Source organism: Magnolia sinica, chromosome 1, assembly GCF_029962835.1.
Source record: "Magnolia sinica isolate HGM2019 chromosome 1, MsV1, whole genome shotgun sequence".
NCBI lineage: Eukaryota > Viridiplantae > Streptophyta > Magnoliopsida > Magnoliales > Magnoliaceae > Magnolia > Magnolia sinica.
In genome coordinates, this window is record NC_080573.1 from 43,861,669 (window position 1) to 43,874,675 (window position 13,007).

General features: G+C 37.4%; 1 long non-coding RNA gene across 1 annotated transcript; it reads left to right on the plus strand.

Moving 5' to 3' along the window:
* Window positions 1-933: 933 nt before the first annotated feature.
* LOC131247288 (uncharacterized) lies at window positions 934-3,621 on the plus strand. The gene is made up of 2 exons (XR_009171609.1): window positions 934-2,809; window positions 3,423-3,621. It is a non-coding gene; the product is annotated as an uncharacterized LOC131247288 (long non-coding RNA).
* Window positions 3,622-13,007: the final 9,386 nt, after the last annotated feature.

Sequence of the window (13,007 nt, forward strand, 5' to 3'; positions counted from 1 at the left end):
TATAGCAATATCATAACCCTTTGATCAATGACTCTTTTACATTTAGTCTCTATATTATTATTTTTTTCTTTTTGTTGATTGTCCTATTGATGATTGATTGCAAGTAATATATAGCCAACGGTCCTGTGTGCAATGGAAAGAAGTCTGATGTTATTTTTTAATGGAGAAGAGCAGTAACATTGGTCTTCATTTTTATAATTGGTAAAAGTTACATGCATTTTGAGGTTTTAGGAATTTAAATTGACACCCTTTTGTTTTCTTTCGTATTGATTTTTGGGGATGGATTTGCCATTGCAGCTGGAGGTAACCAAAATTTACATCTTCTTCTTTTTTGGTTTTATACACACACACACACACACACACACACACACACACACATATAATTCTTTAAGTGGAACTTTTGATAGGGTGATACCAAGAGACTTGCCAAGGCTGGCGATGGATTTGGCAAAAGGGATGTGGTCGCAGTGCAGCCTGGCCCTAGCAACCAGGTGGAATTTAATAGACCCTTATGATTTATTATTTATTTTTTATGATGTTCAGATCACATGGTTATAGTAGATTTGAGTGTTATTTGCATGAGCTTATCATAATGTCTTCTGATTGTTTCGGTGGTAAATGAATTTGCTAGATTGCTCATTAGGGTTCTTTTACTCAAGGAATGAGCTATATGCATTCTCAGGTAAAGATTTCTTCTCAATATCACTTGCTTACTGAAAATATAAATCTTGAAATTTGATGTTGTATATACTATTCAGTGGCATTTTTGTATGGATGCAAAGCTTTTTTCTTCAAAGGGCATAAAGACTTGATTTTGTAGGAAGCCAAATCCTTGGAGAAAGATTCTCTTTGTCACATTTGGGCATGGGAAATGTGATGTTGTTGAATCCATAAAATTTGTTTGGATACTGGGATAGAATTGAAAAGGAATTCTATGGTGCAGGCACCTATTTATAAAAAAAAATTCAACGAAGTGACAGTTGGGAAGGAATCCATTTGCTTGGAATTTCCAATTGAACTTGTGGCTAGGAATTAAAAAAACAATGCAAAATGCTGGAATTTCTAACTGGAAATCGTTTCTAGGCTTTCCCAGTCCCAATCACAGGAATTTACGACTACTTAGATTCTATTTCGAGGTGGGTACTTTTCCAAGGAGCCAAATGACCCCTTACGATCTTTGATTTTCTTGTTATTTATTTATTTATTTATTTATTTTTATGAAGAAGGGAAGTAGGTGGCAATTTATGATATTGATTTCTAATGGGCTTATGTAATTTTATTATTATTATATAGTTTTGGTCTCTTCTTGTACCCATGAAGTTTCTGACCATAAAGGATTGATTTCTGTTGGACTTGTTGATTGAAAGGAAAGCAGAGGTCTTGTTCTGTTGTTCATGCAAATTTATGCAAAAATTTCTCTTCTAGTTTTGCTCTTCAACCTCTTCTTGAACTCGTAAAGCTACTGGTAAGAATCAACATCATAAATTGCTACCTACTGGGAATGGTGGGCGAATGACAAATGGTTTAAAATAAATGAGCAATTGCCAAACTTTAAAGTCAACCTCTTGGATGATTAGATCCTACATCCAGTTTACAGGTGGGATCCTCAGATGAACTGTCAAGATGACCATGTGCATGTGCTGCATGTATGTTCTTGATAGCCGTACACACAATCTGTGGGCCCAAAAAATCATATAATTCCACCCTTTTGAAAAGGGTTTGTTTCCTATCTGCATGGATAGAAAACATTCATTGTGGAATGTGTGATGATGTAGACTGTCCATCTAGTGGCCTACAAATGTACAGGAGATGACCCAAGGTTTTCACTGATTGCACAATCCTAACCATCCAAAGACCCTACTGGTGCTCTGAAAATTGATGACTAAAACAAAAGAGGACTGATTCAATTTTATTAGTAAAACTCCATTATTAGATCTTGTATCTTGGATTGTTGATCCTTTCTAATATATTAGTTTGGAAGATCCTAACCACCTCTCTTAGGAAAATTTTAAGGTGAATGTGGATTGTGGCTGTATTTCTCTTCTTAACCTGTCTATTTCCAGGTCAGAGATTAAAATGATTGTGGGATCCTTGCAATGAAGTATGTTATTCTTAGAACGTCCAAGAAATTTTGGAGGTGAAATCTGAATATTTTGATCAAATAAAGAAGTTTGGAATTTCAGTTTTTGATTACTGGTATTGAGAACTTGAATGAGTAATTGAAAATTATACCATATTACTAGTAAAATCCATTTACTAGCATGCCTTACAACAATTCGAAATCAGGTAACAATAGCAGGATTAAATGGTCTGGAATTGCATTAGATGGAATTAACACCTTTATTGCACAATGATTACATGTCTAGAAATACCATGGTATTTCCATCGTCCAATGCCATGTTTAAAAATAGATTTAAAATCTTACAGATTTGAAGGAAAAAAATACTTGGAAGTTGAGGTTCTTTGAGATGATTTGATTTTTAAGGCCTGTATGGTTGATGGGGAGTTCATTCCTTGGTCTTTATGTTTTCTGGGCGATGTTAGAGTTGGCATAGTATTTCATTGGGAATGGTTAGATTTTATGTCTGATAATGGGTTTCCTATGAAAACTTGGAAGTGTATGTTGATATGCAGAGCTGACTGGTTGTAGAATTGCTACTGAAATGGAAAGAATTCACTGTTAAAACAGGGGACAATAGGAAAGCAACAAAAACTGCGATCCTCGCCCGCACGACAGCATTTATAGGGGTGGCCATCTTGGGTTCAAGCTTATACTACTGTAAATGGGGCAAGAAGAGACCACAACGAGGTAAACTTCTACTCGAGAATCACAAAATCCTGGAAATTCTTAGGCCTTATTTGGTAGACACCTAAAAATGATTTGATCTCATTTTAATTAACAATAATTATGTATTAAAGATCCAAACTGTTGAACTGATGTGGCCTCTATGGATTGGATATGTCCAAAAACTCCATATGATTGGGTGCATAAAAATAGGCGGTTAAGATAAAATAGTGTCAACAATCCAAATCCAACTGAAAGAAAACCAAATTAAATGGCGAGGATCTTCCAATCTAGGAGAATTGGGGGTGTCATAAACAATGGGACCTGTCAAGTCAACAACTCGATCACCAAACTATGTGCCCCACATGCATGGACTGTGAAGCCTCAACAAAATGTATGTTTGTTGAGGCTTTGGACTATACAGTTCGTCTTTAACTATGGCCAACTGAGGATCTAGTTATCCTTCAGAAAAAAAAAAAAACACCGAGGATATTTTTTTAGCTTTCATGTAATCTTTCTTGTTTTTAACAAAAATGATTAACAGATGACATTCTCTTCTATCTGCAACTCATATAGAGCTTTGGAATGATAGACACTAAAGAAACATTCTCTTCTCCCATCTTCCTCTGTAATGCAGGTTAACTCCATTCTACAAGTAAGTATGCTACTCGCTGAAGTTTGAATTAGGTTCCTTTCTCTAATTTTTTTTCCTTGATTTTTGAGAGTATACTGAATGAGTAACTTCTTCCAAGCATAGCAAAGCAGCTGGAAACATCTGAACCCCTGTTCTCCATCTGATATTTATCTTCTTTATAAAGTAACTACCGTTTTGATTATTTATGTGCTCTAACATTTGGCATTTGTGTATTTAAGATAAAGATGGTCTGTACAAGGTTTCTAAGTCTCCTACCTGGATACACTCAGATATTATGGATGATCATGTACACATGGAGCCATGTGTGCCAACTCATTGCTTGGATGAGAATGGCTTAGATGCTAGCTTGACAACTAATGCTACAGTGAATGGTTGTAATGGTGATGAATACAAAGGAAGTGGAATCCTAGCATCCATTGCGCATGCATTTCCATTTTGAAAACGTGTTGAACAGAACAGCTGGTGCTTTTGTTCCACCAGCCTTTATGTGTGCACGTTCTTATTGCTTATTTTCTAGTTGCATGATCTATGACATTGCTTCTAAGTTAGGAATAACCACTTGCCATTTCCTCGTTTCCTTCTTATATTTATGTCACTTCTTCCGACATAGGGAAAAGAGGTAAAAATAATAAATTGAGAAGTCATTTCTAGTTCTGCCTTTTCAGAGACCTATGGCCAGAACTTTATATCTTTTCGTCTTGTACTTGCCACATGATTCTTTTTTCTTTTTTTTCTTTTTCCATTTTTAATTGTTGTAGGCCTTAAACATAGGTTGTCGCTCTTATGCAGGTTTCAAAAGATGGCTCAAATTGAGTAGGCTAGAGCACCTTGACCTGAGCTTTAACTCCAACGAAAGCATTCTGCCCTATTTGGGTGCACTTTTATCCCTCAAGAGCCTAGTTCTAAGCTGGAATAATCTGAAAGGAATGCGTAAATTATGGGGCCCACTATAGATATATGTATCTTATCTACATTGTCCATCTATTTCACTACAAGAAAGTAGGCCTTTAGCCTCGGTTCAAAAAAAAGGAGGCTAAATGTGGTTTTTAGCCTCGGTTGTAAAGGAACAGAGGTTAAAAATTCATTTTTTTCCTCGGTTGGTGAGAAACTGAGGCCAAAAGTCTGCCCTTTTCCCTCGGTTGGTGAATAACTGAGGCAAAAAGTCTGCCCTTTTGCCTCGATTGTTGAGAACTGAGGCCAAAAGTCTACCCTTTTGCCTTGGTTAGTGAGAAATTGAGGCCAAAAGTCTGCCCTTTTGCCTCGGTTGGTGAGAAACTGAGGCCAAAAGTTTGCCTTTGCCTCGGTTGATGAGCAACTGAGGCTAAAAGTTCGCCCTTTTGCCTCGGTTGGTGAGAAATTGAGGCCAAAAGCTTGCCCTTTTGCCTCGGTTGTTGAGAATTGAGGCAAAAAATCTGCCCTTTTGCCTCGGTTGGTGAGAAATTGAGGCCAAAAGTCTGCCCTTTTGCCTCGGTTGGTGAGCAACTGAGGCCAAAAGTCCGCCCTTTTGCCTTGGTTGTTGAAAACTGGGGCCAAAAGTCTGCCCTTTTGCCTCGGTTGTGAGAAACTGAGGCCAAAAGTCTACCCTTTTGCCTCGGTTGGTGAGCAACTGAGGCCAAAAGTCTGCCCTTTTGCCTCGATTGGTGAGCAACTGAGGCTAAAAGTTTGCCTTTTTTCCTCGGTTGGTGAGAAATCAGGCCAAAAGTCTGCCCTTTTGCCTCGGTTGGTGAGCAACTGAGGCTAAAAGTTGGCCCTTTTTCCTCGGTTGGTGAGAAATTGAGGCCAAAAGTCTACCCCTTTGCCTCGGTTGGTGAGCAACTGAGGACAAAAGTCTGCCCTTTTGCCTCGATTGGTGAGCAACTGAGGCCAAAAGTTTGTCCTTTTGCCTTGGCTGTTGAAAACTAAGGCCAAAAGTCTACCTTTTGGGTGAACTTTCTTAAAGCCATCCATTTTTCTTGTACAACATGGCCCACCTAATGAGTGGGTCGACACAATATTCCGGTCAGGTCATCTACACGGTGGTCCCACTTGTGAATGGATCAAATTTCCCTAAAACATCCCGTCCATGTGACCTAATAGCCAATTGGATGGCTATTGCCCAAAAATGTTTATCGTTGCTCGTTAAGATTGATCTAACTAGGGGATTTTGGATCATGGGACATCCATGGTTGGGCCCACCATAAGAATGGTACTGATTGTACGTGTGTGGCCCCTGTATTGAGTATCTATGGAGAGAAAAAGATTAACAGTAGGTCTTTCCCATTGATTGTGGACAACACATGTGGCATGTGTACGTGATGATCTCGACCATCCATCCTGCGGAATCAGTCGATGATGGACCATTAACTTAATTTTTCTTTGATTATATTATCTTAACCATTAAATAAATGGGCCTTTTCTCATTTGATAGCAGCCATTACTAGTTTTTGTCTTTTATGGTTCATTTATATGACGCCTAAGTAAATGGCTAGAACCATCTGAGCCCTGTGATTTTTGGACCATGTCTCAATCACTATTGGGAGCACGAAACGGACGGTTTGGATCTGATACACGAATGCCCTGCATTCACATAGTTTACTTAGTACGCAATCCGCTTCCATCTCAAGCTACCCTATATATATAAAAAAAAAACCCAACCTCACTTCCTCTTCTTTGCTTCCATGCATGCTTTGCTCTCTCTCTCTCTCTCTCTCTCTCTCTCTCTCTCTCTGCTTCGATCCACGCCAAGGTGTCCCAAAACGGTTACGTATCGGCCGTAACAGCTGATACGTAATGGTTATGGTGGGAACCGTTACGCGTTTCGGGTTCGTATCGGCCGTTTCCATTTTTTGTACCCGTATCGGCGGATACGGGCCCGTTACGGGCGCAATGGCTGTTACGGGCCCGTAACGGCTAGCCCATAACGGTCATGTAACGGTAACTTTTTTTTTTTTTTTCATTTTAAGTTCTGTTTTTGCTGTTTTTTTGAAACCTCTTGCTTCCAAACTATTTCTCACTCTTACTACTAATTTCGACCAACCTTGGCTGGGTATTTGAGAAAAAAACACATTATATTACGGATTTTGTTGAATTAAAGCTCGGTGGGCTATTTTTCAGAAATTCGTCAAAAATAGGTATTTATACTTAAAAAAAAAATAAAAATGTTTTGCTGTTTTAATCATGCCATATGATATGTTAATCACAGTAGAACATGTTAATGTGCATTTTACAGATTTGGGGTGCCATTTATTTTTTTTTTAATTTTTTTCTATTTACGCATGAATTTTGGCCCTTTTTAAAAAAAAAATTCAAAAAATCAAATTTTAATGGTTGTTTTGCTGTTTTAATCATGCCATATGATATGTTAATCATAGTAGAAATGTTAATGTGCATCTTACAGATTTAGGGTGCCATTTAATATTTTTTTCTATTTACGCATGAATTTTGGTCCTTTTTTTTTTTAAATTCGAAAAATCAATTTTTAATGGTTGTTTTGCTATTTTAATCATGCCATATGATGTGTTAATCATAGTAGAATATGTTAATGTGCATTTTACAGATTTGGGGTACCATTTAATATTTTTTTCTATTTACGCATGAATTTTGGCCCTTTTTTTTAAAATTTGAAAAATCAATTTTTAATGGTTGTTTTGCTGTTTTAATCATGACATATGACGTGTTAATCATAGTAGAACATATTAATATGCATTTTACAGATTTGAGGTGCCATTTAATATTTTTTTCTATTTACACATGAATTTTGACCTTTTTAAAAAAAAAATCGAAAAATCAAATTTTAATGGTTGTTTTGCTGTTTTAATCATGCCATATGATGTGTTAATCATAGTAGAACATGTTAATGTGCATTTTACAGATTTGGGGTGCTATTTAATATTTTTTATATATTTTTTTCTCTTTACGCATGAATTTTGGCCCTTTTTTTTAAAATTCGAAAAATCAATTTTTAATGGTTGTTTTGTTGTTTTAATCATGACATATGATGTGTTAATCATAGTAGAACATGTTAATGTGCATTTTACAGAATTGGGGTGCCATTTAATATTTTTTATATATTTTTTTCTATTTACGCATGAATTTTGGCCCTTTTTTTTTTTAAAATTCGAAAAATCAATTTTTAATGGTTGTTTTGCTATTTTAATCATGCCATATGATGTGTTAATCATATTAGAACATGCTAATGTGTATTTTACAGATTTGGGATGCCATTTAATATATTTATATATTTTTTTCTATTTATGCATGAATTTTGGCCCTTTTTTTAAAATTCGAAAAATCAATTTTTAATGGTTGTTTTGCTGTTTTAATAATGCCATATGATGTGTTAATCATAGTAGAACATGTTAATGTGCATTTTACAGATTTGGGGTGCCATTTAATATTTTTTATATATTTTTTCTATTTACGCATGAATTTTGGCTCTTTTTTTTAAATTCGAAAAATCAATTTTTAATGGTTGTTTTGCTATTTTAATCATGCCATATGATGTATTAATCATAGTAGAACATGTTAATGTGCATTTTACAGATTTGGGGTGCCATTTTATATTTTTTTTAATATTTTTTTCTATTTACGCATTAATTTTGGCCATTTTTTTAAATTCGAAAAATTATTTTTTAATGAATAGTTTGCTAATTTAATCATAAAATTTGATGTGTTAATTATAGTAGAACATGTTAATGTGCATTTTAAAGATTTGTGGTGTTATTTTATAATTTTTTTTTCTATTTTCGAATTAGTGACTTTATGTTTTTATTGGCTTATATTGGACAGGTTTTGCCTTGGAGCTTCTTAGGGTTTAGTTAGAACATAAAATCATCTTTATTAGCATAGGTCATACACTCATACTCATATTTAATTATCTAGTATCTACCTAAACCTAAAGAAATGTCTGGGTCTGGCCAACAACAAGTGAGGATATTGGATGGCAACATTGTGAGAGGGTTGGTGGTACTAGGCACCAAATGAAGTGCAAGTATTGTGATAGACTAGTGACTGGTGGAATTATCCGTCTTAAACAATATTTAGCACATCGAAAGGGTCAAGTTGCGCTATGTAGTAGAGTACCGAAAGAGATAATGCTTTTAATGCAAGCAAGTCTGGATGAGTCAAAGGGTAAACGTGCTACTGTACAAAAGAAGAAAGATGATATTTTGGATGCAGCTCGACAGGAGCTGTTTGGTCCTAAATATATGGGCGTTTGTGATGAAGATATTATTGATTTTGACGAAGATTCAAATCGATAAGTAACTATAATTAAGAGAGAGAGCTTGCGTCTAGCTCGTGAAGAGGAAGAACGTCGCCGCATGTTTGGCACGCATGGGTCAGTGTGTGATACAGGGGGGCAGTGGGAGTGGGAGTGAGAGTGCAATTGCTTCTACAGGGGGGCGGTAGGTTTTACGACGTGTGTTTGGGAGCCGACGACAGACATTTTCACGTGATGCCCCTATACGTTTGTATGAAGAAGTAAATGAGCCTAGGAGACCCTCTATTGATCCAGTCCTGTTTAGAAAAGAATCAACTAAACAAAAGAAGATAAAACAAATGTGGAGTAGAACTTCCGTTGAGAAATTAGGTAGAGCAGCAGCAAAGTTATTTATACATGCCAAAATACCTCATAACGCAGCCAATTCTCCATATTGGCAGGTGGTAATTGATACAGCAACAGAAGCAGGTGAAGGAATAAAAGCTCCCACGGCTAAGGAGATTAGGGGGAAATGGACAGATGCAGAGTATGCGGATGTGAAAGCATATGTGACTACCTTTAAACCTGTATGGCAAGCCAAAGGATGCACGATCATGTGTGATGGTTGGACTGGCCCAACCAGACGCAGCATGATCAACTTCATGGTGTACTGCCACTTAGGAACTATATACCATCAGTCAATTAATGCCTCAGAGGCAACAAAAAATTCTACTTATATTAATGGACTAATGGATAAAGTTGTGGACGAGATTGGAGAGGAGAATATGGTGCAGATTGTGATAGATAATGAAGCAACATATAAGCTTGCAGGACATGTTGATGGATAAGAGAACATCTTTTTTGGTCACCATGTGCTGCCCATTGTATTGATCTTATATTGGAAGATATTGAGAAGAAGAAGAATGTTAAGGAAATGGTTGAAAGGGCAAGAGAAGTGACGACGTTTATTTACAACCATAATCAAGTAGTCGCAATAATGAGAAAGTTCATGAAAGGACGAGAGTTATTGAGGCTTGCGGCGACTAGATTCGCAACAAACTTTATAGCATTAGAGAGTTTATTCCAGCATAGGGGAGAGTTGAGTGAGATGTTCGCTTTCCGAGAATGGCTTAACACAAAACATGGGAAGAAGACATCAGGGACACCGATTGAAGTTGCGAACACCATACGGGACAACAAATATTGGAAGAAGGTCAAGTCGATCCTAAAGGTAATGGAGCCACTAATGAGGGTACTCCGTCTTGTTGAAACCGACGAAGCACCTACCATGGGCTTCCTATACGATGCCGTGGATAAGGCAAAGTTGACAATTCAACGTGATTGTAGAAGCTGGGAGTATTATTGGAAGATGATCGACAGGAGATGGACAAAACAACTCCATCATGATCTTCATGCAGCAGGTTACTATCTAAATCCTAGGTATAGATATGCCTAATCATTTGTTGAGGATGATGAAGTTCGTGTGGGGCTAAAAAATGTAATAAAGAGATTAGAACCTGACTTAGATATGCAAATAAAGGCGTTGAATGAATTAGATACATTTGGAAATCGCTTTGGTAGCTTTGGAGATGCTCTTGCACAACATGCAGTATCTAGGTTGCAACCGGCCGAATGGTGGATTAATTTCGGAGAGAGAGAGAGTACGAAGGCTCTCCAAAAAATTGCAGTAAAAGTTTTAAGCCACACAACATCTTCATCTAGTTGCGAAAGGAATTGGAGTTGTTTTGCGCTTATTCATTCAAAGAATAGAAATAAATTGCAGACTAGAACATTAGATAGACTTGTCTTCATGCACTACAATATAAAACTAAGAATGTGGCGACATCATAGGAGTATTACAACTGTCGATGACGGAGACTACTGTCCAATAAACTTGGACAATATTTATGATGAGGATGACCCGCTTTTACCTTGGTTGGAAACAAGGGAAAAGCAAATTGAAGAGGATAGTGAAGAATTGGAAATTGATGACCCAGAAATACATAGAGCGCAACAAGAGAGTCGTGCAGATGTGTTGGACCCAGTAAGAGGCGCAGCGCTTATGCCAAGTACGGGTACGTCTCAAGATCAACAAAAGAGTACGAGTAGTAGTAGCGTAACCGTGTCGGATGATGGTGACGATGACCCCCTTGCCCCTAGTGCTGGCACTTCTGGTGTTGCTCAGCGCCTTATACAGCCGTCTAGAGATAGCAATGCCGATGATCATCGACGAGGTGGTACACGAGGTCGGACTTATGAGTGTACCGAGTCACGAAACAGCCAGCAGGAGGAGGGTACATCTAGTGGTGCACCGGGTCCGGGAGGTCCGGAAAATCAGCAGGCTCATGGTCTTGGTTATGATGGATATTCTTATGGTCAATTGAATTATGATTATGATGGTTATACTGAGCCTGTTCCATCACATTCATGTTGGAGTAGTCCTCCCGATCAATATCCATATGATTATAGATATCCAGATCCAAATCCAAGTTACTCATCACTACAGACGCACTCTCAATATCAAGATTCTCAACAGCCTGAGTATGGGCACTAGTATAGCTATTCGACGGGCACTGGTGGATATCCTTACTCTGGGTCAGAGTCGTTGCCTAGTCAGGATCAGTCATCCTTTGGTTTCGTTGAACTAGTATTTCCTTCTGGAACTGGATATTATGGATATGCAGCACCTACACCTATTGGACAACCTCAGCCTGATGGTGACGATGATGATGATGTGGAGGTCGAGCAATCACAAAAAAACAGATTTTCATTTTGGTGGTGACTTGTGATTGTGAGTATATATTTGTATTAAGGTAAGTATTTGCAGCAGACAACTCACAACAGTATTATTGCAAGAAGCCATGCAGTCATGCACACACTTGACATTGCCAAACTTGTATTTAAAATAACTCCCCTGACAACCAATCAAGTAATCCTTAATCAAGTTGCAAGGGAGTATATCAGACACTTCTAATTTTTATTTTTATTTTTTAATATTCTTGACTTGAGGATGACAGGTTACAGATAGGAATCACAGTCACGTGCATAGGTGTGTTCGAGAAATTTCTCAAAAATAATTGCAAACACCTAATGTAAGATATTTTCATATTATATTCATTCTAATATATCTATCATTGATAGTGGATAGTTAAAAAATTAAATATATGAATTTTGTAGTCAAATTCAAGTTATCTGGTTCATAAATTCATCAGACAGTCTGATGCAACTTCTCACCAAAGAGTGGACCGTTACACCACCATAAACATGTTCTAATTTATAAATGAATGCATATTTGGAATGCTTAGAATATTCCGGATTTAATCCATATTTTTTTCATATTTTTTTGGCAAAAAAAAAATTTGCGCCATTACGGGCCGTTATGCCCCCGTATCGCCGTTACGCTCCCGTATCCGTATCGGTTTTGGAGGTCACCATTACGCCAACCGATACTGATACAGGACACCTTGATCCACGCCCTCGTCCATTCTCTCTCTCTCTCTCTCTCTCTCTCGATTGGAAGAAGGAGAGCTGCTAGAAGACCTTATCATTCAGATCCAGATCCAAATCCATTCTCTCTCTCTCTCTCTCTCTCTCTCTCTCTCGATTGGAAGAAGGAGAGTTGCTAAAAGACCTCCTTATCATTCAGATCCAGATCCAAATCCATTCTCTCTCTCTCTCTCAATTGGAAGAAGGAGAGCTGCTAGAATACCTCCTTATCATTTAGATCCAGATCCAAATCAGTTCAAGGTAAGCTCAATTCTTTTCATTTCGCTCCTTCTGCTCCTTTTCTCTCGATCTCAAATTTGATCAGATTAGGAGAATAGGGAAAGATCTGTTATGTATTGTGTTTTTAGGAGCATGCACTTCCTGCATCCCACTTCCCTCTGCTAGCAGAAACTGATCCTCATTGAGATGGATGTGATTCATCTTCAATTTAGATAATTTTGCATTTGGGAGCAGTTGTGGATAACTAGCTGTAGCATGACAGGAGTGATCTATTTTTAATTAACCTTGTAGATCTTAGATTTATCTGTCTTCCCAGTTGTTTTTTTCCCCGGATTTCTTCCTAGAGCTGTGCCAAATTTCTAGTTGTTGTGCTGCTCTGCAAGTTGAAATCTTCCATTTCCTTACTATTTTGACTCTGTTTTTGGTTGTTGTTTCCAATAACTATGGTTCTGGCCTGTATGTTTGTTTTCCTTTTAAGTTTTTCCATTTGAGAAGTCACCTTGCCATAAGACATATGAGGCATCCATGCAAGCCTGGGGTACATCTTCCCAATAACTTCGTCAAATTCTTTCTAGAATATGATAAGCAGATGAGCTCTTGTTGCAAATTGTACTGTACATGAGAAGGAGATGCTTCATCTAGCAAAAAGTAAAAAATCATAC